General features: G+C 32.3%; 3 long non-coding RNA genes and 1 pseudogene across 6 annotated transcripts; 2 read left to right on the top strand and 2 right to left on the bottom strand.

The window, feature by feature from the left end:
* The first annotated feature begins 27 nt into the window (after positions 1 to 27).
* LOC114304406 (uncharacterized) lies at positions 28 to 1,606 on the top strand. Its single transcript, XR_003644042.2, has 3 exons — positions 28 to 161; positions 282 to 366; positions 1,188 to 1,606. It is a non-coding gene; the product is annotated as an uncharacterized LOC114304406 (long non-coding RNA).
* A 4,193-nt stretch (positions 1,607 to 5,799) lies between these two features.
* On the bottom strand, positions 5,800 to 10,242 carry LOC114304882 (uncharacterized). Its single transcript, XR_014330029.1, has 3 exons — positions 10,188 to 10,242; positions 6,454 to 6,587; positions 5,800 to 5,959 (listed from the first exon to the last, which is right to left on the bottom strand). It is a non-coding gene; the product is annotated as an uncharacterized LOC114304882 (long non-coding RNA).
* On the bottom strand, positions 6,819 to 10,043 carry LOC114304631 (uncharacterized; annotated as a pseudogene).
* A 14,343-nt stretch (positions 10,243 to 24,585) lies between the features above and the next one.
* Positions 24,586 to 27,937, top strand: LOC114304859 (uncharacterized). 4 transcript variants are annotated; one of them, XR_003644181.2, is made up of 4 exons: positions 24,586 to 24,974; positions 26,184 to 26,579; positions 26,744 to 26,871; positions 27,618 to 27,937. It is a non-coding gene; the product is annotated as an uncharacterized LOC114304859 (long non-coding RNA). The 4 variants fall into 4 exon arrangements; XR_003644179.2 differs by having other exon boundaries at positions 24,589 to 24,974; positions 27,515 to 27,937; XR_003644178.2 differs by having other exon boundaries at positions 24,589 to 24,974; positions 27,510 to 27,937.

The following is a 27,937-nucleotide window of genomic DNA, read 5'->3' as shown; positions in this document are numbered from 1 at the left end:
ATTTTTTATTTTTTTTTGGCCCTTCCTTATTCTGCGTTCTCCTTTTCGTTTTTGAACCCTAGCCTCTGGACGAACAGAGAGGAGAGAGAGAGAGAGGCGACGGAGGGGAGGGGAGGCGAGGCGATGGAGAGGCAACGGAGGTACGGCGAGGAGAGGCGGCGGTGAGGCGACTGGAGTTGAATTGCTTGGTTTTGTTTTGAAGTCAGAAAACCCTTTTTTTCCCTCTCAGATTTTTGCTTCTCAAATGTCTCCATGGTTTTGTATTTTACTGGTGTTTGCAGTGAAGTTGCCTGAGTTGATGGCATATGTAAACATTGAAGAGAAGACGTTGGTCCGCTTGCAGCAGAAATTACTTGACTTTCTCAAGTATATACTCTATCCTTCACATTATACTGAATGCTCTTAAGAAAATTTAATGTTCTGAGTTCTGGAAATTAATAATAATAATAATAATAATAATAATAATTTTGTTGCTCTGTTTTTTTCTATTGTTGATGATGCTGTTGTTTGTTGCCATGAATTATCATGTTTCTTTAATCTAAAAGAATGCATTAAACATTATATATTAGGCAAAGTGACTTTCCTGCATCCAGAAGAAACTTCAGTATGAGAGCATTGTATACAAATTTGTCGTTTACAATGCAATTCATAGGTTTTAAAGTGAACTTGATCTGAAAAGAAAGCTATGGAATTGAAGTTGGATAGATAAAGTATAATTTTCAGTCTCATTCTATGTTCATAGGAAGATGATTAGTAAAACTATTCATTTAAGCTATGTTTGGATCTTGGATTTGTTAAGGAGAAGAAAATAAATAGGAAATGGAATTACTTGAACATTTATTTTTTATGGGTAACGAAACAAAAAAAAAAAAAAAAAAAAGTATGATTTTTTATTAGAAAGTCTAATATATACCCATTTTCCTCACCCAACCAGAAAATAGGGAGAATTTAGCTTCTTTGACTTGATTTTCTTATGTTTACAGAATGAACCATTTAACAAAATTGTTTGTGTTTGTCATCTCAAAAAAAGAAAAAAGAAGTCATTTCTATTTTCTTGAGTCTACAAATTGGTGAGTTTGACAGTAATGCATCTAAAGGAAAACTTATATTCATAATATACATATGGAAGTGGGTAGTTTCATTTAAATATTTTATAATGCTTAACAAAGCTCTTTGCGATTATGCAGGTTTCTGCAGAAGAATTAGGGCACTTTCTTCCTTTATGCTTATGACGCCTCTAAAGTTTCCGAAGGGAGTGGCAAGGGGAAAGATAATTGAGCAGCAACTTCTGTTCCACCAACAATGCGATCATACTTGCTACTGTCTCAAGGCAAAAGCATTTTGTAGAATTGCTTGACGGTGCTGCTGGCTTGTCTAATTCTGTTTTGATGATCCAACAAGATAAATACTTCATTTGTTGATGTAACATTATTGCTTTATAATTTGTTTTAGTTGACATTGATTCAACGCTTTATAGAATGAAGAGAGCTACTTGGTGTATTAGCTAAGTGTTCTATACTTGTTTGTAAACATTTGGTGAGTTGTTTGTTATGTATGTGTCCAATACATCATGAAGAAAAGTTATCCAAACAGAAGGTTAACAAAATGCTTCAACTTGCAATGTTTTGATTGTTGAAATTGAATCACAGAATCAACATGAGATTGATTGGAGGTAGAAAGCATGGATTGGAAGTATAATTTACCTTATATTTAATTAAGTTGAGTTGAGTGATGATTTGTGATCCTGATGCAAGAAATGAGATGATTTGGGAGTGAGGCCTGCACCATCTGTAATTCTTAATTCTTTATAATAGAATAAAATTAGAGATTTATTTTCTATATTATATTCACAATGAGAGCGAGGACTATTTAACAGAAAATGGAGTATTTGTATAGGACTGTTTATAATTTGGAAGAGTTCATGCTAAGATGATAGACAGACTAATTTCTGTGTCTAATAATAGGTTATTTTTGTATTAAACATCAATAATCATATAATCAAATCATATGAAAACTTCAACTTGTTGTGTCTTATTTAATCGAACAGCTGATTCATTTCTATAATAGCTGATTCATTTCTATAATAAATCAATTAACTGTAACTTTAATAATTGATAAAATGTTTTTTATTGCACAAACTCTCTTCAATACATGACCCAAAAAAGCATCATACTATTTCAAATCAATCTGAGTTGAGACATGGAACACCATAACCAAACCTTTCATCATCAAGCAAAACTCAAAAAAAAAAAAAAAACCATACTCAACTTACTTTCGCATTATTATTTTAGGTCTCATAATATAAAAAAGATCAGATAACCCCATAAGAACTAAGAGAGGGGAAAAAAAAAGGGTAGAATTTATTCACGTTTTTCCTTCTCCAAAGAGTGTTGGAAACTCGATTTTGTTGGCATTTACCAAAGCAAAAGTGAATAGAAAGTGTGAAGCTGCCAAGGTTTCATGACCACAAAGTTTAACTTGCAAGCAGACATGAAAAATTTAGTGTCCAGATTAAATTACTCACTACCATGGACTTAGCTATTGAAACACAATCCTCAATTACCACACTATTATATATTGAGCATTAAACTAAAAATTAAAAAAATTACACAAGATTGAGGGTAGAAAATTAAAGCTAGTTTGCAAAATCACATGAATGCTCATTGATGGAAAAAAAAAAAAAAAAAAAAATTATGAGAGCAAAACTGATTTTTTTTTTTAATGGAAAACAGATTTATAACATGATGCGAAACAGCCAACATTTTGCATGCACCATGATTCCATCTAGGGTTTTCGAAAGTTTTGATCATTTGATAACTCTCTATATCCTTTTTTGCTTTTTCTATTACAAATTAAAACAGATTTTTGCTTCAAATTTACCAAACCAGAACAAATTTTTGGAGACCATTTCATCATTCACTTGCTAAAATGCAAAGCTTGAAGACCATTTTTAGGAGAGAAAAAAAATCATAAAGACAAATTGAACTAATAATAGAAAATTGACCATATCTATCTATACACAGTTGTGGTTGAATTATGGAGTCCAATGATAGTTTAGACTCCCCCTTCACCCTCCAAAAATAAGCAATAGAAAAACTTTGGGATGAGAAAACATATTGAAAGCTCAAAAAAAGCTATGAATTGGATTTAACAGTAACAATTGGCTGACTCAAAGGAGGATTAGGCCAGTTCAACATAACTGACAAACAAATCAAATGCAAAAACTATAAATCAGTTTATCATCAAACAAATCTAACCCAAGAATCAAACCATGGTAAGAAATCAAACAATAAATCAGTAAATTAGTTTATCATCTACAAATCTAACCCAATAATCATATATATATATACAAAATTATCATCAACACAAATCCATTTAACATAAATCAGTTTATCATCAAACAAATCTAAAAACCAAGAATCAAACCATGGCAAGAAATCAAACAATAAATCAGATTATCATCAACAAATCTAACCCAATAATCATATATATATACAAAACAACAACAAATCTAATAGAAAATTGAACCCATTTCGATTTTGACCCGGGGGGGGGGGGAGTGGAACTCAAATTTTGAAAAAAAAAAAAAAAAAAAACCTAATCAAAACGACGTCATTTTTGGCTAGCGCCGCAGGAAGGTCCGCAGGACAAGGCGGCCGAGGATCTGGACTCATTTTAATAATGTTCTGTTTTTAGGTTGCCAAATTGGTGTTTTAGTATACTTGGGATTGAACTCTCCGAACTGCCTTGATCTGAGCTTTTAAAATCGGATTTTGGAGATTTTAATAATGCTCTGTTTTTAGGTTACCAAATTGGTGTTTTCGTGTACACTGAATTTGTGTGGACACTGAATTTGTGTGGTCTATGTGGGTGGAACTAGTGAAAAGATGAGGGGAAGTAGAATTATAATTGTAATTGAACACATGGTATTGAATGCGGGGTTCAAACTCTAACACCCTCCCGCCAAAACTTGAGCCGACTTTAAAATAATTAAATAATTATTAAGACATAAATCAATATAATACACCTAGCTAATAAAAAATTATAGGGTATTAGTCTAATTTTACACACGTTTACCCACTTTTTAGAAATTTATAGTCATGTTTGGTGCAATTTATTGAGATTGTGTAATTTTTTTTAAATATTATGAATATATACTGAAATATTTGGTATAACTTTCGCTTACATGTTTTTAGACAAAAAAAAAAAAAAAAGAGCTGCCTTTTTTCTTTTTTCTTTTTTTGAGGGGGAGGGGATAACAAGTCAGTGGGTATTTCAAAAATTAATTATAAATTAATGATAAAATTTATAAAATATTAATCATGATTAAAATCATTAGTTTTTTCATGAATTTGTAACAGTTTTACGAAAGCCACTACTGGGTAGTAATTTGCCCATTTTTGCAAAAAAGAAAAAGAAAAAGAAAAAAAAGTATTGAAAAGTTGGGAAATAAATGTTTTAGCTTTTGAATATTAAGAAGTTATAATAAAAAGTTAAACCTAATAAGCTCTATACAATTATTTGAATATTATTCAATGAGCTGACTCATAAAACTTTAAAAGTGGTTTAATAAAAAAAAAACAATAAGAACCTAGACAAGAAACCAATTTACTTTGTTTAGCAGAAATTAAGCAAAATATTCTTTCTTTTTTTTTTCATTTTTTTTTATATATGATTTCATATCAATCAAATAGACTATATTTTTATATTAATTTTTTTGAGGGTCATTAAATGAGAAATTTTTAAGGCTCACCCTTATATAAAATGAGATCTAAATTTTTGAAAATATGGAATTGAGTTTGGGGGACCATTTCAAATGATTCAATTTTTTTTTTTTTTTTTTTTTTTTTTTTTTTTTTTTTGTAAATACATGCATATAAAAATAAAATTTTGCAAAAAAAATTGGAGGGACTAAGACAGCCCCCCCCCTCCCCCCGATTAAGAGATCAATAAATAGTCATTTTATTCTTGTTTAAAATCATTTCAACAAACCAAACACTACTTAAAAACCTTTCCTGGAGAGAATTAACTGAGAAGAGATTCAGTCATACTATATACATATGAGTCCTATTCATTCAATACAGAGAGAGCCTTGCAAAGTGGCAATATGTAGCTTGGACTCATTCGTAGAATCTCTAGTTCAACAGCAAACACTTGTTTCTTATTATACAAAAAAGAAACCCTATACTATTGCAAGTTTTTTTTTTTTTTTTTTTTTTTTTTTTTTTTTTTTCAAATTAGTTGTTTTTTTAGTTATGTTAATTGACCTCACACATGTTAGACTGAAGTTGAATTTTTAGACTTTATTTTATTTTATTTTTAATCTTGTGAGATCAGGGGTGCTAAGCAAATTTGCCAATGAATATGATTATTTTCAACTTGCCTCCAAGAGTGAACTCTAGCTCTTATATCGTTCTCTCAATTGTCTTGATAATACTGCTTTATCCCTCTTCTTTGAGTGAGCAAGTACTCATTTCTCTCCATACAAAAGAAAGTTAATATAAAAAGATCAAATATGAACTATTGTAATGCCAACAAAAAGCCCTTCACAAGAAAACAAAATAGTATTTTCTTCACAAATAAAATGTATAAAATTTCAACCTTCGAAGGCATCCAATCTAGCTACTTGACTTCTTCTCTACTCTCAATTGCTCCCGACCAATTCGTACCTTTTCGTCTCCTTCCTCATCTTCAGTTCTATATAGCGGAACGAGTAATCAATACAAATAACAATCTCATTAAGGCAAAACAACATATATTGACAAAGCCTAAGTTCTCTTTCTCATTAAAAATACTTACCATATCTGGATTTGAAACCAAAACTGAATATGGGCTTCCTGATGGAGCTACATTAGCACTACAGTTCCGTCTCTTTTCATGAATTTTTCTTGTCATACCTGAATTCTGTGGTTGAACAAGATCTTCTTCAAGTTTTGGAGATTGGATTTCCAATAGATATCTGCACCTTGGCCTAAAAAACACTACAATTCATTTGAAAATGAGCAAAAACCCCAGTTATCAATCCCACAATGCCAATTCTGACAAAAATTCTAGCCTATTTGAACTAAGATTATGAGTATTCATACCCGGCTTCTGCCAAAAGGATATCTCTCTTTTGCTTTGAAGTCTGCAATTTTCTATTTTTTTTAATACAAATTCGTATATATGATCCAAACAAATGGTACATGACCACGAATAATGGTATATTCAAGAACATAATGGAGTGATATAGACATCAAACAGTAGAAAACAAGGTTCAAATTCAATAAGCAAATTCTTTCAAATTGAAATTTTATTGCACATTGACTGAGATCTATCCATATGGGTTGAACAAGGGACAAGATATCATTTACACTAATACTATTTTTATGTTACACTCCAGAACCTGAAGGACATATATATACAATATGTGACAATCCTTGTGGACAACAGTTAGGAGAACTCAAAAAGCACCTCAAATATTTCGGACCACAGACCTTGGAACCTTTCGAAGCATGGCAGTAGCAATCTCACCACCAACATTGCAAGCATGACTAGGCCCACACTATCACAACCAAAATGATCAAGTACTATCAAGCCAAACATTCCTGGAAAAAAAAACAAGTGTAAGTGAAATTAAGTGAAAGGTTACCAAGGTAAAATTAATACACAAACAATGTCAGAAATCTAAAATTCAAAAAGGTAGTAGAAAAGCCAGTGACGAATATTGGGGATATGCCAGAAAGAAATCCAAAGGATTGATACCTTGCGTGCCTTGAGTACTGGCAACAGAAATTAGGACAATGAAAAGCCGAGGAGTAACCCCAAAAAATTCAAAATTAATTAGGAAGCTGTGCAAATGTCCCAGTGTTTGCACGATCAGGATTCCCAGACATGCTATATCCTCGAATGAGAGCATTATATGTGAAAACATTAGGTTCAAGGCCCTTAAGTAGGAGTTCTTCATACATTTTCCCGGCTTCCTCGATCATTCCAACAATCCCAAGATTGAGAACTAAGGAATTGTAGGTATAAAGTTAGGAATAATTCCTCTACTCTGCATCTCATTGGAAAGAGAGAGAGCTTCTTCTATTCTTCTTGATCTCCCAAGGCCATTAATCATAAGGTTGTAAGAAATTAAATCAGGATCAATGCCAGACGACTTTAATTCCTCAAAGTAGTGCACAGCATCATCCACTTTCCCCACCATGCACAGGCAATCTACGAGAATGGTGTAGGACTTCAGATCTGGTCTTATTCCCTCTTTAACCATTCTATTAAACAACTCACAAGCAGTTTCCACATCCCCTCATTTGCCAAATCCATTTGTAAGAATATTGTAAGTAGAACAGTTCGGTTTACATCCGTAATCCACCATCTCATCAAAGAAACTCCTCGCTTCATCCAAATTTCCCAGCTTTAAGAGACCATCTATGAGAGGACCATATGTACAAGGAGTGGGATTGAAATCTCCACTGATAAGATCATAGTAAAAATCTATGGTTTTCTCTATTCTATTAGACTTAACAAGACCAGCAATAACTATATTGTGAGTTATGGTGTTAGGCTTACATCCCCTGCTGAGCATCTCTTCATAGAGTTCAAAAATTTCATTGACCCTTCCAGACTTCCCAAGATCATCAAGCAACAAGTTGTAGGTGAAAACATCAGGAGCAAAACCAGCAGTTTTCATCTCCTTAAAAAGACCCCAAGCCATTTCACTGAGATGAACATCAAGAAACCCCTCAATCAGAACATAAATATGCTTCTAGTGTAGGTTGAATTCCAAAACTGTTGGTAAACTTCACAAAAAGTTTGTGAACGTCAAGGGCTTTCTTATGCTTGCACATAACCTTAATTAGAGGAATCAATACTGAGTCATTTCTGCAAAGCCCATTAACTATCAATCTTTCAACTAATGAAATGGACTGATCAATTTCAGCATCACATAGAATTCCTTTAATTAAATCTCTCCAAAAAGAGTTGTCTGTCTGATTCCTAACCTGGTGAACAAAGGTCTTGGCATCTTAAATGCATCCTCAATCCACCCGTCCTTCACAAAACATGGTAAAAGGGTGCACAAAGTTATATTATCAGGATAGAGCATCTTTCTCATCTGATGGAAGAATAAGAATGCATCATTAACCCTATTCTCTCTAACTAAACCGTAAATGACAGTGTTGTTAAGTAAAAACATCGGAAAACAATTTCTTCTTGTCATCTCGAAGAGCAACTTCAAGGCCATATCAATCTCATCATTCTTACAAAGGCAATCGAGAAGTGTATTGAAGGTAATTGAATTGGATGGCACCCTTATGCAGTTATGCTCTCAAATAATTCCACGGCCTCTTGAACCTTCCCTTCTCTCCCTAAACCAGCCAATAATGTGTTGAAGGTCACAACAGTAGGAGGATGCTTCATCTCCGTCATCTACAAAACATTGCCCATGCCTCATCTACTTGATCAGCCTTGTAAAGAGTGTCAATCAAAGAATTGATATTAACCACGTCAGGATCACATCCCCTTTCTATCATCTCAGAGAATAATTGGATGGCTTCATCTATTTTCCCTTCCTTACTGTAGCATTTCATCATCATGTTGTAGGTTATAGAATCTGGAGCTAGTCCACTCTTTTTTAGTCCATAGAATATACCTTTTGCCTCCCCAAGCCTACCCATTTCCACTAGACTATACAAAGATGCATTACAAGCAACAATATAGGAACAATTCCACAGAGTTTCATCTTCTCAAATGTTTCAATAGCTTTGTCAGGTTCACCTGACTTGCCGTAGTAGTCAATGAAAAGGATATATGTGTAAGCAGTAGGTTTCATGCCAAATGATTCCATACCATCAAAAAGTTCTAACACTTCATTCAATCTATTAACTCTCAAAAGTCCACCTATTAATGTATTATAAGTACGAAGATTTGGCAAGATCCCTATCTTTCTCATGTTATCAAGGGTACCAAATGCTTCATCAAGCTTCCCTTCTTTGCATAAAGCATCAACAAGTATTGTGAAAGTAACAACATCTGGAACATAACCATTTGCTTCCATCTCGCTCCAAAATTCTCTTAGTGTCCAAATCTCCACGGTAACAAGGTGATGTAAGTTACTCGATCAGGTTTATGGCTGCTGGATTTCATCTTTAGAAACACTTCTTTTGCCTTGTCAAGTTTCCCAGCAGGACAAAGAGCATCGATGGGAACTATATAAGTAATTACATCAGGTCCACAGCCCTCGTCATCCATTCTCTTCAAATGACCATAAGCCTCATCAATTTTTCCTGCCCTCCCAAGAACCCTAATGCATATGGTGAAAGTATACACATTTGGCCTCAACCTCAAACTCTCCATCTCTTCAAGTAAGCCCATGACAGTTTCAATATCCCTTCTATTCCCAGATGCTACCATAAGCTCGGAGTAGGTCTTGAGACTAGGCTTAATCCCTACTGAAACGACTCTTCTATAAACCTCCAGAGCCTGTTTACAACATCCGGACTGAAGAAGCAAATGGATCAGCCCATTGTATGAATACCCATACAAAATGAACCCTTTTTTTCTTATCCGCTCAAGTGCAAATGGGGCTTGCCGAATCCCTCCTTTTACATGAAGAGCCTTAAATATGATCAAATAAGTATTCAAATTCCTATAGATAATTTGCTTTTGCATCAAATCAAACACAACAGCCATATCACCAACCCTCCTATGAACCATCAAGAGCTCAAGCATGTAATTACATGTTTCGGTAGTGTGAACAACATTTAGGAAGTTGAGCAACAGACTTAAAGAATGAAAAAGCTTCCTCTGGGTCTGAAGAAATTGACTTCAAAACCCTAACTGCTTCCTCAAAAGACATACCACCATTTGGCTTCCCACTCACTGCCATTAACCCATGTGAGCTTTTCATCACAGACCCACAAAGACCCAACATTTTTCTCCTATGTTTCTTCTAATTCACCATAGACCCATTGCACTTCGAGTGGTATTGTCTATTATTATCAGGTAGGTAGGGCAGTGTAATTGACATTACTACAGCAAATACTTGAGTTGCAATGTACCAAAACAGCCATTGATGAATATTATCAGAAGAAATCAATTCGGGAAGAGCATAAATTAGAGGTGCGATGTGTTTTGCATGATGGGTATTCGTTGAATTGTCTATGAGAAAGTAAATTGTAGAGATATCAGGATAGGCGTTCACTTACCAAAGAAAATTGGATGATGTATTATCAGTTGAATGAGAACTTCGTTTGGCGTAGGCTAGGGCTGCAAATGAACAGAGCCGTTCATGAACAAGCTCGAGCTCGGCTCGGTAAGAACTCGTTCGAACTCGGTTCGTTAATTTTTTTTGCCGTTCGAGCTCGAGCTCGTTAAACTTTTAATAAACAAGCCCAAATAGTCTAAAGCTCGGCTCGTAAGCTCGGCTCGTTAGCTGGCTCGTTTAATATTTATTATTTATATATTAAATAATATAAAATTATGTATAAAAAATAAGAGAAATATGCTATTTATATATTTAAAAAATATAAATGTAAATAATACTTAACTATAGATAGTATATTTATATAATAGTGGTAGTAGATATTATTATTTTAGTAAAATATGGACTTTTTTTTAGTATGTTTATATATATTGTATATATAATTGTATAATCAAAGTTTTAATTGTAACTTTAGTCTCACATGCAAGTATGAATTTATAAATTTTTTGGCTCGTTAAGGTTCGTGAACAGGCTCGAGCTCGAGTCGAGCCTAAGCCAACTCGGCTCGAGCTCGGTTGTTAAATTTTTATTTAGCTCGAGCTCGAGCTCGTTAAAATCTTAATAAACAAGCCCAAACACACTAAAGCTCAGCTCGACTAGACTCGTTTGCAGCCCTAGCGTAGACAAAGTTTAGTTTCCGAAATTGTCACAGTGACGAGTAGCGAGTGTTCGAAACTATCTCAACTATCATTCGTTCGAAACCATACCTTGTGTGCAGTCCAAATAATTTTTAAATTGACAATGCAATCCAAATAAAATATTTATATAAAATTATTTTAGAAATGTTTCTATTAAACTTTTTTTTTTTTTACTACCCATATATGGTTTTGTGGGTAATGAAATTTAAAAGAGCCTCCGTGTACACTATCAAATGTATCAATAAATGTATTTAATTAGATATTATATTATGTTAGTTTCAAGTCAAGAGATTAAACTCATAAATAAGTATGTGTTTTATATAGTATATCTATAGGGTTGCAAATGAACCGAACCGAGCCGAGCCGAGCTTTACTGAGCTCGAGCTCGGCTCGTTTACTTATCGAGCTCGTTTATTGAGCTCGAGCTCGGCTCGATAAGGAATTGAACTCGAGCTCGGCTCGATAAGGAACTGAACTCGAGCTCGGCTCGGCTCGGCTCGTTAATTTTAATGAAACTCGAGCTCGGCTCGGCTCGATAATTTTTTTTTAATATTATTTATATTATTTAAATATAAATATTTAAATAAAAAATATTATTTATATTATTTAATATATAAAAAAATGTATTTATATTATTATTTTTTATATATAGTTATATATTTTTAATATATAAATAATGTATTTATATATATATTTATATATTATTTAATATATAAATAATATATTTATTATAATATTTAAATAAAGATAAACGAGCCGAGTTTATGCGAGCTCGAGCTCGGCTCGTTTACTAAATGAGCCTAATATTCGAGCTCGAGCTCGGCTCGTTTACTAAACAAGCTGAGCCGAGCCGAGCTGAGCCGAGCCGAGTTTGTTCATGAACAGCTCAGTTCATTTGCAGCCCTTCATAATACAAATTTTGTCGGTTTGCAATTCAATTTTGGACGGTTTGCAGATTGGTTTAAACTGGCCCACTATTTTCATAATACCAATTTTTTCCCTATAAAAATAAAAGAAATAAAATGATTGAAATTATAAAAGGTTATTTGGGTAATATAACATAAAATAATTTCTTTTCTTTTTTCTCAATGAAATCTAACCAAAACAAGAATGAAAGAAATCACAATCATTTTTTTTTTAATTCTTCTTTATCCAAACAAAAAGGAGAAAAATCACAATCATTTTTTTTTTTTCTTTTCTCTTATAACTTAAGTAATCATTTCTTTTCTTTTTCTCTTCTAGGTTCCCAAACATAGTGTTAAGGAAGGGAGGATAATGGAATATTCTGGAAGCTTCTGGAAGACTTGAGAAAATATGAAAACCATGCAGGATGCTGGAAGCTTTTAGAACTCCTTAGAGTTTTATAGAGAATTGTACATACTTATAGATATTTGTAGACCCTTCTAGACATGTACATTCTAGAGTGATTCTCGAATAGTCTATAAGATGTAGTAGGAGGAAGGATTTAGAATCCTCTCCATCATTGTAGATCTAGAACATTCCTTGTAGCTTACAAAAGGGGGAGGGCCTCATTTGCCCAAAACCATCCAAGAATTGTATAAGCTTTGTCACAAGTGAATATAAGGCATTCTCTTAAACTCTCTTGTATTCTTCTAACTTCTCTTTTCTATAAGTTTGTGAGTTAGGCTGACTTAACATCATCAAGTAAGACTTGAGATTGTCTAAATGCCGCACAAATAGCTTGGAAACAACCAAGGCCGTGACACGTGGTATCAGAGCAGGTTCGAGACAAAGGAAGAGAAGGCAACAATGTCATCCAGTGTAGAGGAGACTGTGACGGAGCAAGCCCGTGGAAGGGAACCCACAAAGGGAAGGAAGGATAAGTCACGAGATGCTATTGCCGCCATGGAAACATGGCTTGCCAAGATGGAGCTTGCCGTGAGCGACTCGAGGGAGCGTCTTGATGGTATTTAGCCCAATCAGAGGGATTACCAACATCCAACATCAACATGTGAATAAATTTAGACAAACTCGATGGATTATCAATACCCATCTTCCTTTTCTTCTTGCTGGTTCTTGAATAAGAAAAAGAACACCAACACGCTTGGTTGTGACTTGGAGAATGAGAGCTCAAATTTGTGGGATGGGATACCTATGCTTATCAATGTATATATATATCTATATAGATTTCTTAAATTGAATGGACAATTGGAAATAAATGTTTTTAGCTTTGGAATATTAAGAAGTTATAATAAAAAGTTAAACCTAATGAGCTCTGTACAATTATTTGAATATTATTCAATGAGCTGACCCATAAAACTTTAAAAGTGGTTTAATTAAAAAAAACAATAAGAACCTAGACAAGAAACCAATTTACTTTGTTTAGCAGAAATTAAGCAAAATATTCTCTTTATATATATATATATATATGATTTCATATCAATCAAATAGACTATATTTTTATATTAATTTTTTTGAGGGTCATTAAATGAGACATTTTTAAGGCTAACCCTTATATAAAATGAGATATCTAAATTTTTGAAAATATGGAATTGAGTTTGAGGGACCAATTCAAATGATTCCATTTTTTTTTTGGTAAACACATGCATATAAAAATAAAATTTTGCAAAAAAAATTGGAGAGGCTAAGACCACCGCTTCCCCCCCCCCCCCCGGATTAAGAGATCAATAAATAGTCATTCTATTCTTTCCTAAAATCATTTTAGCATACCAAACACTACTTAAAAACCTTTTCTGGAAGGAATTAACTGAGAAAAGATTCAGTCATACTATGTACATATGAGTCCTATTCATTCAATACAAAGAGAGCCTTGCAAAGTTGCAATATGTAGCTATGAACTCATCCGCAAAATCTCTAGTTCAACAGGAAACACATGTTCTCTTATTATACAAAAAAGAAACCCAATATTATTGCCAGTTTTTTTTTTTTTTTTTTTCAACAAATTAGTTGTTTTTTTAGTTATGTTAATTAACCTCACACATGTTAGACTGAAGTTGGATTTTTAGATTTTATTTTATTTTATTTTTAATCTTGTGAGATCAGGGGTGCTAAGCAAATTTGCCAATGAATATGATTATTTTCAACCTGCCTTCGAGAGTTAACTCTAGCTCTTACATCATTCTCTCAATTGTATTGATAATACTACTATATCCCTCTTATTTGAGTGAGCAAGTACTATTCAGTGTGTTTCGTTTCACTTTTTAGAATTCAGTTTTCTGAAAATTGAATTTTTTGTTTTTCATATTTTTTTTTGTTTTTAGTGAATATTTTTAAAATTTTAAGCAATTTTTTTAGATGCTTCTTACTTAGATGTATCTTAATAGTAAAATATTTGTGAAATTTTTAGTACTCTATTCATGTATTGATCTAGAATGAGAGGGAGTGTGGTGTAAGTTTTTAAATAATTTTTTTTTTTACTTTTTAAATTCAAATAATTTATATGTACTTAGAAGGAAAATATTTTTTAATTTTCTAAAACAATCACTAAATTCAAAAAAAATATAAAATTTAATATTTATGACAAGAAATGTATGTTGTCTTAAGTGCAAATATTTTATAATATATTTTTGTATGCCGTGAAAATATACATTTTTTATGGCATAATTTTGCATGTCATAAAATAATCAAATTGATTTTTTTTTTTTTTTTTTAGAAGTTTTCACGACATTCAGTAGCATGTCGTGTAAAGTTATAGTATTTTACAACATGAAATGTATGTGGTTTTAAGTGTAAATATTTTACGACATATTTTTGTAAGTCGTAAAAACATATATTTTTTACGACATACTTTACATGCCATAAATATATGAATTAACAAATTACATGGTATGTATGCTGTTATTGACAAAATATTAAGGGTTTGTAAAAAAAAATGTCGTAGAATGTACTAACTACAACATGCATTTAAGCATGTCGTAAACATAATGCCATAAATAGTTAGTTTTGTTGTAGTGATGTTACACTTTTTTTTATTTGAGCATTTTCTAACCACAAAATGTGTAATAATATCATAAAATATGTAATGTTATGATAAAATACATAACTTCATTTCTCAATAACAAATTATCATAATTTTTATCAAAAAAATATACAACATTTAAATAAGTAACAAATCACAAAAGTACGTAACAATATTATATATATATATATATATATATGTGGTTACATACCCTTAACGAGGGGTGATGTGTATCATAAATTTCCCCGTTAAGTCCGCCAATCTCATAAGGATACAGGCCCCATTTTGTGTGAGTGCCACAGTAAGACTCATACTTTGTAAGTATTTTATGATTTATTGTGTAATATGTTTTTTTTAAATATCTTTTTTCTTGAGAAAAATATTTGCAAGGACTTACTCATTAGAAGAGAGTTAGGTGTTGGTTTGGTGGGATACAACTATGGGATTGGATTTCATGTCTAATGGAATAATTAGTTTAATATTTGGATAGAAAAATAAAAGTTGGACTAATAGTTCTACATATGTGGGATAACTCTATCCCATAGGCCTAGTTTGTTTTCAGAGGTAAAAAAAAGAGGATTGTTAGTGAATGATTGATAGTGAGGGAATTAGTAAAATTGTGTTTATTTTTATGGTAGTTGTTAGTGTGGGGATTGTTAAATTATTTTTATATAAAATAATAAAACAAATAAAATTAACAAAAAATACAAAAGCATTAAACATTAATGTTAAAAAAAAAATGCCCAACAAGTAAAAAAAAATAAAATTGCAGTTGACCGGTCAGACGACCGGCTAGACTTCTGGGCAGATGTCCAGTAACATTCTAAGCCGAACGGATTATCTTCTAATACCACCACTTCGCTCAGACAACTAATTCGGACCTCTAAGGCCTTTCATAGTACGAACGGACTACTAATCCAGACCTACATTTCCAAAACAAACATGGAGTTGGGAGACTGTCCATCCATCACAGTCCAATTCGGACTGTCATGGCAGAAAACAGACAGGGCCACGGGGTTGTGGGATAGAAATGTAGTTAAATGACAAAATTGACCCCTCAAGTATATAACATTTTTTTTAAACATGTATAAATTAATCTCGTGATATATAATTGTTTTCTTTTCTTTTTTTGGTATTACAAAATAATAAAATGAAATATACTTTCAATATTTAAAAGAAAAAGAATATAGAACATTTTTTTCTTCATTTTTTATAACATTTTTTTAAAACATATATAAATTAATCTCGTGATATATAATAGTCTTTTTTTTTTATTAACAAAATTATAAATGAAAATATACCTCTAATATCACATGTAAATAAAATTAATAGTAGTCTTACTAAAATAAAATATACTTTAAATTTAGTATTGCCATTGTAAACAATTCAAAAAGACAAAATATCTTTTGAAAAGTTATCATCTTTCATAATTTTTTAATTAAACATGAGATTCATTAAAATAGTCATTTTCAAATATCTAATCTTATGACAAAACAGACATGAGATACGCATCATTTCCAGTCAAATAGTCTAATGACTAATTATCTAGGACTAATAGTTCGTTGGATTTTAATCTTTCCTTATCCAGTCCATCCAAACAGACATGTAATGAAATGATTTGGGATCAGTGCTTAAATGTACATATTTAATCCCTTAATATACACTTTATTAGTTCATTAATTTGTATCAATTTATAATTTCGTGTGATTTTTGTGTGTTTGTATATATTTTAGGTGTTTATATATATATTAATGTAAATAATAAATTTTAAATATTTTATATATTATCATATTATAAAGTGCACAGTAAATTCCTGTGCATTTTACAAAAAAAATGGAGCAAAACAAAAGAAAAGAAAGGAAGAAGAAAGAAAAGAGAAATAAAAAAAACAAAAACAAGCAAACAAATGAGGTGGTCCCACCCTCAATTATATATAAATATATGTATATATTTTATTATAATATAATATTATATGTATTATTATTATTTGTTTTCTTTGCAGGTGCTTTGCCTGTAAAAGGGAAGAGAGGAGCTGGGGCAGAGAGCTCAAGGCAGGAGAAGAGGGCTTCGGCCAAGAGTGAGAGTGTTTAGTTTGTAAATATTAGAGTGCAGTAATTGTCGTCTTAGGGTAGAGATGAAACCCTGACCAAGTAATCAAGATAAGTTGTATTTAGTATTTTTAGTTTTAATTTGATTTGGATATAGTTGTATAATTTTTAGATATTTTTGTGCAATAAATGCTTTATTCAAATCATGTTATATAATGGTTTTCACTACTTTATATTAGAATTGTTAGACGAGTTATACTTAGCAAGACGGGTCGTACATCAAACCGTAGTTTAGTGGTGACGATCCGTACTAAGCGAAGGTGATTCGTGGCTTTTCGAGTTTGATATACAAATCCTCTTTACGATGTATTTATGCTAAACTCATATCACAGTATCCAAATTAATGATTTTTTAAAAATTGAGTAAAATTACTCCCAATTATGAGGTTAGTGGTGGATTCGAAATCCTAAGATATTTATTTCATTTTGTTTAATCAATTGCTTAATTAATTAGTTTAATTTTCACTCTAAATATTCGCAAGCAAATCTAAATTTCTAAATTAAATTATTCATCATCAGTCCCTATGGTTCGACACCTGGTCTTAACCACTATTCTACAGTGTAGTTGTTTTTACTTGGTTTTAAATAAAATATTTTGGTGTGCAAACGACCATATCAATTTTTGGCGCCGTTGCTAGGGACTAAAAATAAAATTATTTAATTTAGAGATTCATTTATAAAAAAAAAAAAAAAAAATCGAGTTTAGTTTCTTTCTGCAGGAGAGATATAAACTTGAAAAAAAAAACTACAAAAAAAAAAAAAAACAAAATTTTGATATTGTGACACAAAAAGGAGATACCCATATTGAACATATAATTAGTGTACTATTTACCTTTTGCTGGACACTTGTGGATTAATTACCTCTGCTAGACATATAACTTAGAGGATAAATAAAGACTACTGGCTACTAACTTCTGATTGCTAACATTTATTTTATTGCAATTTCTTTTATTTTGTACATTTATTTTTCTTTCTAGGAGGTCTTATACCCCCTTTTATATAAAAAAAACAAACAAGAGCGTGAGTTTTTGATAAATCATAAGAAGTGAAAAAATATGGAATTACAGTGCTAAGGTAAAATGGATTAGTTTATTTTGTATTATTTTATTTTATTTTATTTTGTGTTTTATTTTTTTATTTTTCTGTGTGGTGTGTCAAGGCAAGTTAAATGAGTTTACTTTTTAAGGGAACCGCTGAGTAAGACTAAAGAAATTTGGTTTGAGATGAGTTACTTAAGGGATGATAAAATTTTCAGACCTAAATCGCCTTGGAATCTGAGAATAAATTTTTATTTGTTATGTTTTCCTTCCCATTCACTGTTCTTGTCAATCTTTTGTGGTATGTGCCGTTGAGGACAATGTCATTTAAGTTGGGGGTGGGAAAGAGTTTGGTTTGTGTGTATATTTTTATTTTATTTTCAGCAAAAAAAATGTGTTTATTTTTATTTTTATTATCGATTGTGTAAAAAGAAAAAAAAAACATGTATTTCTTTGTGTGCGCTATTGTGTATTTAAAAAAAGAAAAATCCATAGTAAAAAAAATTCAATTTTTATTTATGTATGCCATTGTGTGTCGTTTTGTTTTTGTTTGAAAAAAAACACAAAACACAAAACTTGTTTTTGTTGTGTGTTGTTTTTTTCAAAAAAGCAAAAAATATAAAAATAAAAAAAGAAGTTTTTGTGTTGCGTGTGGTGTTTTTAAAAAGTTTTGTGGTTAATTGTTAATTTTATTGTCTTAATATTTTAATTATATCTTAGTTTATTATACTATCTTTTGATTAAATATAATTTTTTTTCTCATATTTAGATGATCTGCACATGCACATAGCTGCTTAAATATTCATTGATTAATTTTTGGATTTAGACTTGAACATCTTGATGATTAATGTGAAGACTATAACCCATGTAAGATTTTGAGTCTATCATTCTTTTTAGAGATCTTAAATATTCATTTGGAAGCGCACTATTTCGTTGTTCAGTCTCATATTTTTCATTTTGGTTGAATGTTGAGAAATCATTTTGCATTTATACTCTCTAAAAATCATGAAAGTTGAAAATTTGTATCAAATTCTGGGAAATAATTTAGGCTATTTTTGTAATATTTGAGCTTTAACATTTCTCTCTCTACACTCAAAAATCCTTAGAAACCAATTTGAGCCTACATTTCAAACTTTTCATTCAATAAACCCCTAGTGATAACTGGCAATTGTCTTTAAGAGCAAAAGAATGGAGGAATTGATAAGGAACAGGACAGAGAAGAACAAAAATAAAAAAAATAAGAATAAAGAAATAAAGAAAGTAAAATTATGGATGGGAGTCTACACAGGTATATATTGTTGAAGAAAGAGAATGTCAAAATCATGAAATAATAATTTTGGCTGTTCACTTACACTCAGAAAGGAGATATTGATTCTTACCCAATTTTCTTACCTATCCCTAATCCTGTTTGACTAACCCAATAAAAGTCCTATTTGATCTCAGAATTGGTAAAATTTAGATATAGACATGACGTATAGAGGTGTTAATGTAATTTTTCAGTATTTAGCATTCATTTAAAGAGATTGTGTTCATTCATGCTAGCATCTTTCATGACTTATATGTGAGATATTTTGATTTGTTTATATTAATTCTACTCGCATATGTTGCAAGTACACAAATTTGCATCGTATCTAGTGAATTATTTGTTGAGTGCAAAATATGTGAGATTGGAGTCAAATCATACTTCTCATAGAACTAAGGGTGTGTTTGATTGGGGGGATAAGGGGGGGACTGTCCACTATTTGGATTGTAATCCAAATAGTGCTCCTTATCCGCCGTTTGATTTTCTTTTAGTCCGCCGGACTCCATGTCCGGCCGGACTCCATGTCCCCCATATAGGGGACTATTCTGTCCTGGGGGGGGATTGTTTTGGGGGGACTAATCACTTTTGGATTAGATGATAAAATGACCATTTTGACCCTCTACTATTTAATTATGTATTATAGTTAATAAAATTCAATAAAAATTAAATGTCTCAATTTAAAAATAAAATAATTTTATTTAACTTTTTATTGATGTTTTATTTATTTAATTTTTTGAAATAATTTTTTATGGATATTTTATTGATGTTTTATTTTAAAATTTTGTTTATGTTTTATTCAATTTCATTATTTAAATTTAATAGATGTTTTATTTAATTTCATTTTTTGATTATTATTATTTTTAAAAACAAATTTATTTTAAATTTTAATTAAAAAAAATAATATATATTTTTATTGATATTTTATTTATTTATTTTTTTTAAAAAATAATAAATTTATTTAATTGTATAAAAAATAAAATAAAATAAAATATTAAAGATATGTTTAATATTGCTATTACTTAGTAAACAATTGAAAAAGGGTAAAATAGTCATTTGTTCATTTATCCTATCTAGTCCGTCTAACCAAACGTTGGATTCACTAAAAATAGTCATTTCCAGACATCTAATCCCACGAAAAAACAAACACAGGATACATATCCAATCCGACCAAATAGTCCGGGGGATTCACAGTCCCAGGACTCAAGTCTGATGGATTCTAATCCCCCTTTTCCAATCCGTCCAATCAAACACACCCTAAGAGTCTTCTTTCATTAAGAGATTAACTAATATTTTTGTTGGCTATAATTTACACACACACCAAATATAGAGATAGATAAATTAATTTTACTAATTGCTAGTATTCTGAACTTTGATAATTTTTTTTCTAATATATTAAAATTAACAATTATTGCTATGAATATTTTCTTTTAAAAAAAATATTTTGAATTTTGTGGATATATTCACTATAAACCCTCATGGAATTACAACTTGTCCACTAGGGGTAATCTAGGAGTTCAAAGGTTAGTTACATACACTAAATGCAATCGTGTTCCTTACGAAATTGGCTTAGATAAATTTTATTTTAATTTGATTTTAGTTTGCTTTGCTCGAGAACTAGCAAAGTGTAAGTTGGGGGTGTGATTGTTGTCTAAATATACACATTTAATCCCCTAATAAACACTTTATTAGTTTATTAATTTGTGTTAATTTATAATTTTGTGTGATTTTTGTATGTTTGTATATATTTTAAGTGTTTATACCTATATTAATGTAAATAATGTATTTTAAATATTTTATATATTATTATATTATAAAGTGTACAGTGAATTACTGTGCATTTTACGGAAAAAACATAACAAAACAAAAGAAAAGAAAGGAAGAAGAAAGAAAAGAAAAAGAAAGAGAAATAAGAGAAGTCCAAAAAAAAAAAAAAAAAGCAGCAAACAGACGTGGTAGTGGCGGCTAATCACCCCCCTCAATTATATATATATATATATATATTTTATCATAATATAATGTTATTTATATTATTATTACTTGTTTTCTTTTACAGGTACTTTGCCTATAAAAGGTGAGAGGAGCTTGGGGCAGAGAGCTCAAGGCAGGAGGAGAGGGTTTTGGCCTGGAGTGGGAGGAATCCGGATCCTCGGCCGCCCTTCTCAGCGGCCGTTCTCAGCAGCCCCCCAAAACGACGCCGTTTTGGGGGTTTTTTCGTTTTTTTTTTTTCTTTCTTCTTCCTTCTTCGCAGAACCAGAGCAGAGGGGAGGGGAGGGGAGGGGAAGAAGAGAGAGAGGAAGGGGAGGGGAGGGGGTCCGGATTCGCCGGAGACTCGCCGTCGCAGGTCGTCGAGCTCGCCAGCCGTCCGATCGTCGTCGTAGGTCGTCGAGCTGCACCGCCGTCGCCTCCGGCCCGCCTCCGCCTCCTCCCCCGGTGATTATGGCCCCCTCCAGTCCGGCCCACCGGCGGCTCCCTCTTCTTCTCCCTTCCTCTCTCTCTTCTTCCCCTCCCCTCCCCCTCTCTCTCTTCTTCCCCTCCCCTCTGGTTCGAACGAGGAAGAAGAAAGAAAAAAAAAAAATCAAAAAAACCCAAAAAACGACGTCGTTTTGGGGGGCTGCTGGGACGGCCGCCGAGAAGGGCGGCCGAGAATCCGGACTCGGAGTGGGAGTGTTTTGTAAATATTAGAGTGCAGTAATTGTTTTCTTAAGGTAGAGATGAAACTTGACTAAATAATTGGAGTAAGTTGTATTTAGTCTCCGTTTGGGAAGTGGGTTGACTTTTTAGCTTTTTTTTTTTTGGTTATTTTATTATGAGGCTAAAAAGCCTGGTTTGTGAAGGGTTTTTTGGATTTTTTGCTTTTTTGACTTTTTTTGTGAGAGAGGAGTGTGATGATTATGGGTTGGATTTGATGTTTTATTTTTTGTAACTAAAATAACTTATTTTATTTTTTGTGGCTATTTTAGCCCTTTACCCACCAAAACCAACTTCCCAAACTATGCCTTAGTATTTTTAGTTTTGATTTGATTTGGATACAGTTGTATAACTTTTAGATATTTTTGTGCAATAAAGGCTTTATTCAAATCATGTTATACAATGATTTTTATTGTTGTATATTAGAATTGTTAGACGAGTCATATCTAATAAGACGAGTCGTGCATCAAATCGTAGTTTAGTGGTGACGATCCATGCTAAGCAAAGATGATTCGTGGCTTTTTGATTTTGATATACAAATTCTCCTGACGATGAATTTCTGATCAACTTACATCACAGTATCCAAATCAATGATTTTCTAAAGAGTGAGTACAATTACTACCAATTATAAGGTTAGTGGTGGATTCGAAATCCTAAGATATTTATTTCATTTCGTTTAATTAATTGCTTAATTAATTAGTTTAATTTTCACTCCAAATATTCACAAACAAATTTAAATTTCTAAATTAAATTATTCATCATTAGTTCCTGTAGATCGACACCTGATCTTAACCGCTATTCTGCATAATAGTTATTTTTACTTAGTTTTAAATATAATATTTAAATGTGCAAACCACCATATCAATTTGTGGTGTTTGTGTTTTACAAGAATCCCTAATTAGCCCATAATTTATTTATTTGTTTATTGTTTTGAGTTAATCTATTTAGGGGTGTTTTTGAAAATTGGTTAAAAGTTGGCTTTTTAGCTTCTTTTTTTTTTGTGGCTTTTTTGTCGTTTTGTTTGTAAAAATATGAGATATAATGTGACTTAAAATGAGTTAAAAGCTAAAAGTTAGCTTTTGTTTGATCAACTATGAAGGTGATTATATTGAAATGGTCATTTTTTATATGCTTTTAAATGGTGAGCGTTGATTCTATTAACAATGTATTTTTTAGCAAATTAAATATAAGTATGAATATTTTGATGAAATGATAATTTCATTTCATTTTATTCTAATAAATTAAACATAAATATTAATGGATACTTTTAATTATAAAAATTTTAAAAAAGAAAAAGAAGAAGAAAAAGAAAAAGAAGAAGAAGAAGAAGAATATAGTACATGCAGTAGCTAAGATAATGACCCATCCTAGAAAAATAAAAAGGGAAAGAAGGTTGCCATCACACATTGTTATGCGTTTGAGATATGGAAAATGGGTGAGAACACTAATTAGTGCTACCATTAATGATGTGGCAGTGGGTCCCACCATGAATGATTTGATGTTTTGGCCTTGGTGTTGTATTTTTTTTCTTTTTTTATTGAGTGCCATGTCATTAGTGATCTTTTTAGAGCTCCAAAATTAATAGTCTCTATCATTGTTGTTGAGATATATTCTTACCTTCAAATAAGTTTAGTTTGCTTCCAAGCAACACACACACACACAAATATATATATATATATATATGCAACACAAAAATAGGTTGGCGATATAGTGATAGATGAAATTTAAAGTAAGAATGTATATTTGGATAGAAAAATGCTAGAGGTTTCAAATATTTTACCAACATTTCTATCAAATGTCTTACATGAATGTAGGAATCACACCATGTGAATTTCATGTAGATCTTACACCATGTAAGACATTTGATAAAAATATTAGTGAAATATTTGGAATCCCTACTCATTCAGATATCCAAAACATTTGACACAACCTAACGAGAAGCCAATCCCTAAATTAATAGCCTTGCACCAATTAACCCATAAAACTAATACATCCTATCACCTATTTTTTTTGGAGGTTAAGATCAGCAAATCGTGTAATTTAAAAAAAAAAAAAAATTGTTGATAAATCCAGTTCTAATAAAGTGTATGCCATTAAATTCAATGATTGTTTTGTTAAAGTTGTAAGAACATAATTAATGAAATTGTTTGCTGAAAACGATAAATTATTGTTTCAAAATTCTTTTCATTTTTATCTATTGTTGCTCGTCACTGAAAAAGTTGCTGAAGGTGGCCAATGATAGCAACTGGTGGTAGGGGTGAACATTCGTCGAGCCGGACAAACACTATATAATAAGGGATTTTGTATTTGCCCAAACCTGGCCCGACCCTAACATCAGGCCTTTACATCTGCCCAAGTCCGGCCCAAAAAATAATTATAAATCCCAACCCCAACCATCGGGTTATATGTTAAAAAAAATAAAATATTTCATAATTAAATTTAATCACACATTATATTTCTTAAATAAATATGGACAAAACATCAATAAATCTCAAATTTAAATATGTTGAACTATTTAGTCCCACTTTTTAATTTGTTGATTGAATTGTCTCATTTAAGTGTTAATTACCGAGGAGCCAATTATTTTTGGACATGACTTGTTTTTATTCGGGGGTAAATGTGGTTTTTTTTTTTTTGTGATGTTGGAGTTGCAAATTTGCCCAAAAGTATATTATAGCGTTTTTTCGGTTTTCCCTCCATTCCCCAAAAAATGGACGAGATAGAAAAGAAGATTCTGGGTTAATGTTGCAATGTCAGTGGTTGGACCCTCATTTTGGGAGATTGAAGAATCTGTTTTGGTAATGTTTGTACTTGAAAATTCATTCGCGAACTAACGTTGTACATAACCCACAGAAACCCTAGAAAACAAAGAACCCCTTTGTAGCCCATTTGTGGAGACGAGTCGGCGTGGGTACTGAGGGTTCTGAGCTTTTGATCGTCCGTGTTGCCATAACATTAGCGAGCTAAGATCATTCGTCGGTTGGCGTGCGGGTGGTCGCCATTTTGCGATGGCAGCAGGTATGTTATTGTTCGATCTTGATTTGTCTGTGTGTGATTTAATCCAACATTGTGGCTTTATTATGTTTGAAATGGTGGAATGTATGTTGATTGGGATGATGTTAGTTTGTAATCTAATTGAATAGAAAAGGATCAATTTTGATTGGGGACGTAAGGTGCAATGTTGTGTTCACGGACTGAATGAACTGTAATGTTAATGTAATTGGTCTTTACGATACTCTGTATTGGGGGAATATGGGGGTTGGGTTGATGGTAATTGTCGATTAAGGTGTATTGGTAATGTATTTATTTTTTTGGTTTGGATTCTGTGGTGTTGGTGTTGTCGGTGGGTGGTAGTATCCAATGTTTGATTGGTTTTAATGTTGGATTGTGGACATGGTGTGGATAGTGTTGCTGAGGGTGTGTGTTGTTAATGTGTGGATGATGTGGTTGGTGTGTAATGTTAGTGTGTTATGAGTTTGTGTAAGGTACGTGCCATGGTGGGATGTATGATGATAGTGAATGTGGTTGAATACGTCGACTGATGATTTTTATGGTGTATGTCACACCATAACAGACAACACACACCACAAACCCACAAAATTGGATAATTGAACTACTGAAGTACTGATGTAAATAGTGAATTATATATATGAAGGAGAGTCCCTAGTACATTGAGAAATCAAAAAATGTAAAGAAAATGATAGTTGCATATTACCATAGCACAAGAATCTTGAATGCAAAATGTTAGGCGACGCTCGGTTTTACTTGTGTTTGTCAACGTTGATGACTAAATTTGGGAATGGTATGTTGTACGAATGCAATTGACTACATTGTGGTATTCTTGATTTTGTTGGTAAAATGTACTTTACAAATGAGGAAAAAAATTTTGGTTTATTATTTGCAAAATGAACGCTATGATATTGACTGAATGGGTATGTATAACATTGGGAGGGTATGTCAGGCAGGGATAATTAAGTGTGACCAACAAAAAATTTGAACAACGGGTTATGATTAACATCATGTACGCATGGTGTGTGTGGATAATGATGGTTGGTGCGCATTGTTTTGGTGGTATGATTTTGTGACAACTACGTCATGTTATGCAATGTGTTATGTTAGTGCATATGTTGTCACATAATAAGGTTTTGGAAGTTGCTGATTATGTTAGGGAATGAATTGCGTGGTGTACTATGAAGTATTGATGTTGTGATTGTTTCCCCTGTGCAGGTGTTTCCAGCTATTAAATTGGAGGGCGTAAACAGTATGGGGGTAAACCACGTTCACGTCCCACACCACAGTCTTCAACACGATTGGCCATGAGAAGGCAAGGGAAGCTGCCTTTCAAAAAGACGAAGACAGTGACCAGATCTGTCAAGAAACCTGTTGTTGACCCCGAGAAGGCAGGATGTGATGAGGAACCGAAGTGCTATTTTGTGGGCAAAGTACTTGAGTGTGAACTTGAAAGCTGCAGAAGGTCACAGATACACACATTACCCAGTATACCATTCAAACCATTAGACTATCATGGTGCACGACTCGGAGACCGGCATATGAAAACACTATAAGTCTGTGAGACCGAGACGAGGGATGCAGGATGACCATTATAACGAAGTGCTTAAATTGGTAAGAATGTGACATAACTTAACGTGTGAACACATACCAAAATTTATTACTCATCTCGCGTCATTGGGGCCTGTTTTTTTGTGTGCATATGGTGTTGTGGGTTCTGGTGTTGTGGTATGTGATGCGTGTTATGGTTGAATATATATATGTCATTCATTTTGCAGAAACAGTGGGTGGTGGATCACTACACAAATTTTGTGAAACCAATGCTTGCATCCGATAATGTGAAGAAGCCGGAGTTTGATGGGCCGCTCTTTCTGGTTATGGATTGCCCACAATAGAGTCCCGATGCGTAAGTATTGACTATAGTTTTGGTCAATGTTTCAGTATTCCCCATAAAGACTGTATTCGTGATCTTATTTTTGGTGCCAAAGCTAGAAGAATTGAATTTCTTCCTCTATACACCCCACAATATTCTACACTGCACCATTATTATATTAAAATAAGTCCAATGGAGTGGCAGTACACTTCTCACAAATATTTTAATTTGCTAATTAGCGTATACTTAAGAGTTACTCTTAGGCCTATCAGCGGTTTGGCATAATCCGAATCTAATCAGATTATAAAATAATTTAAACATCTGATTAGATTATGAAAAATCTAACATGAGGTAATTTGAATCCAGATTTGTATTCGGGTTATTAGAGTGAGTTAGTGTGTGCTTTGCAATTAATGTATCTATGATGCATCCTTGGTGTTCACCATGCTTTAAACTATTATATATTTCACTCTTTATTTTTGGATCCATCACATGCATATGTAATTACATTGAAGCTCCCTCTATGTAACTCTTTTTATAAAAAAATATTTATTTATTTTTTTTTTATGGCCATTGTTTCTTGATAAATTCACTGCCCTTCCAATTTCATCCTCTCTTAAACTTCCAAATTTTATGCCCCATTGTTTTTTTCAGACCTTTTCTGCTCCTAGAGAAGAATGCACAGAATATCAAGCACTAGTCGATTCTCCGATGAATTTTCGGTCAACTTGTCACTGGCTATGAAATCTCCAGCTACTGATGATGATGACCTGCTGCAGCCCGTGTCTGATCATTGGATTTCGGATGGCAACAAGAAGGTAGTCCCTTCTCCTTCTCAGCAGCAGCAGCACAAGAAGTCTTCAGGGGAGAATGTTATTCACCTCATTCCACTTTTTCTGCTTCTTTGTGCTTTGATTCTTTGGTGGTTCTCAGTTCCTCTTAATAAAATGTAATCACCTCTCAAACAACCTAACCTAACCAAGCAACTTCTTTTGTTTTTCCCCTCTGTTATTGTCCTTGTGTTGGAATGAATTTATCTTTTTCTTTTTATTGTATCATGATATATCAATGTTCCATTGTTTGGGCTGTTGTTTCTGAA

Source organism: Camellia sinensis, chromosome 5 (genome assembly GCF_055761805.1).
Source record: "Camellia sinensis isolate YWXY chromosome 5, ASM5576180v1, whole genome shotgun sequence".
In the NCBI taxonomy this organism is placed as follows: domain Eukaryota; kingdom Viridiplantae; phylum Streptophyta; class Magnoliopsida; order Ericales; family Theaceae; genus Camellia; species Camellia sinensis.
Note: the sequence above shows the minus strand (reverse complement) of the source record. Positions and strands in the feature narration are given on the sequence as shown.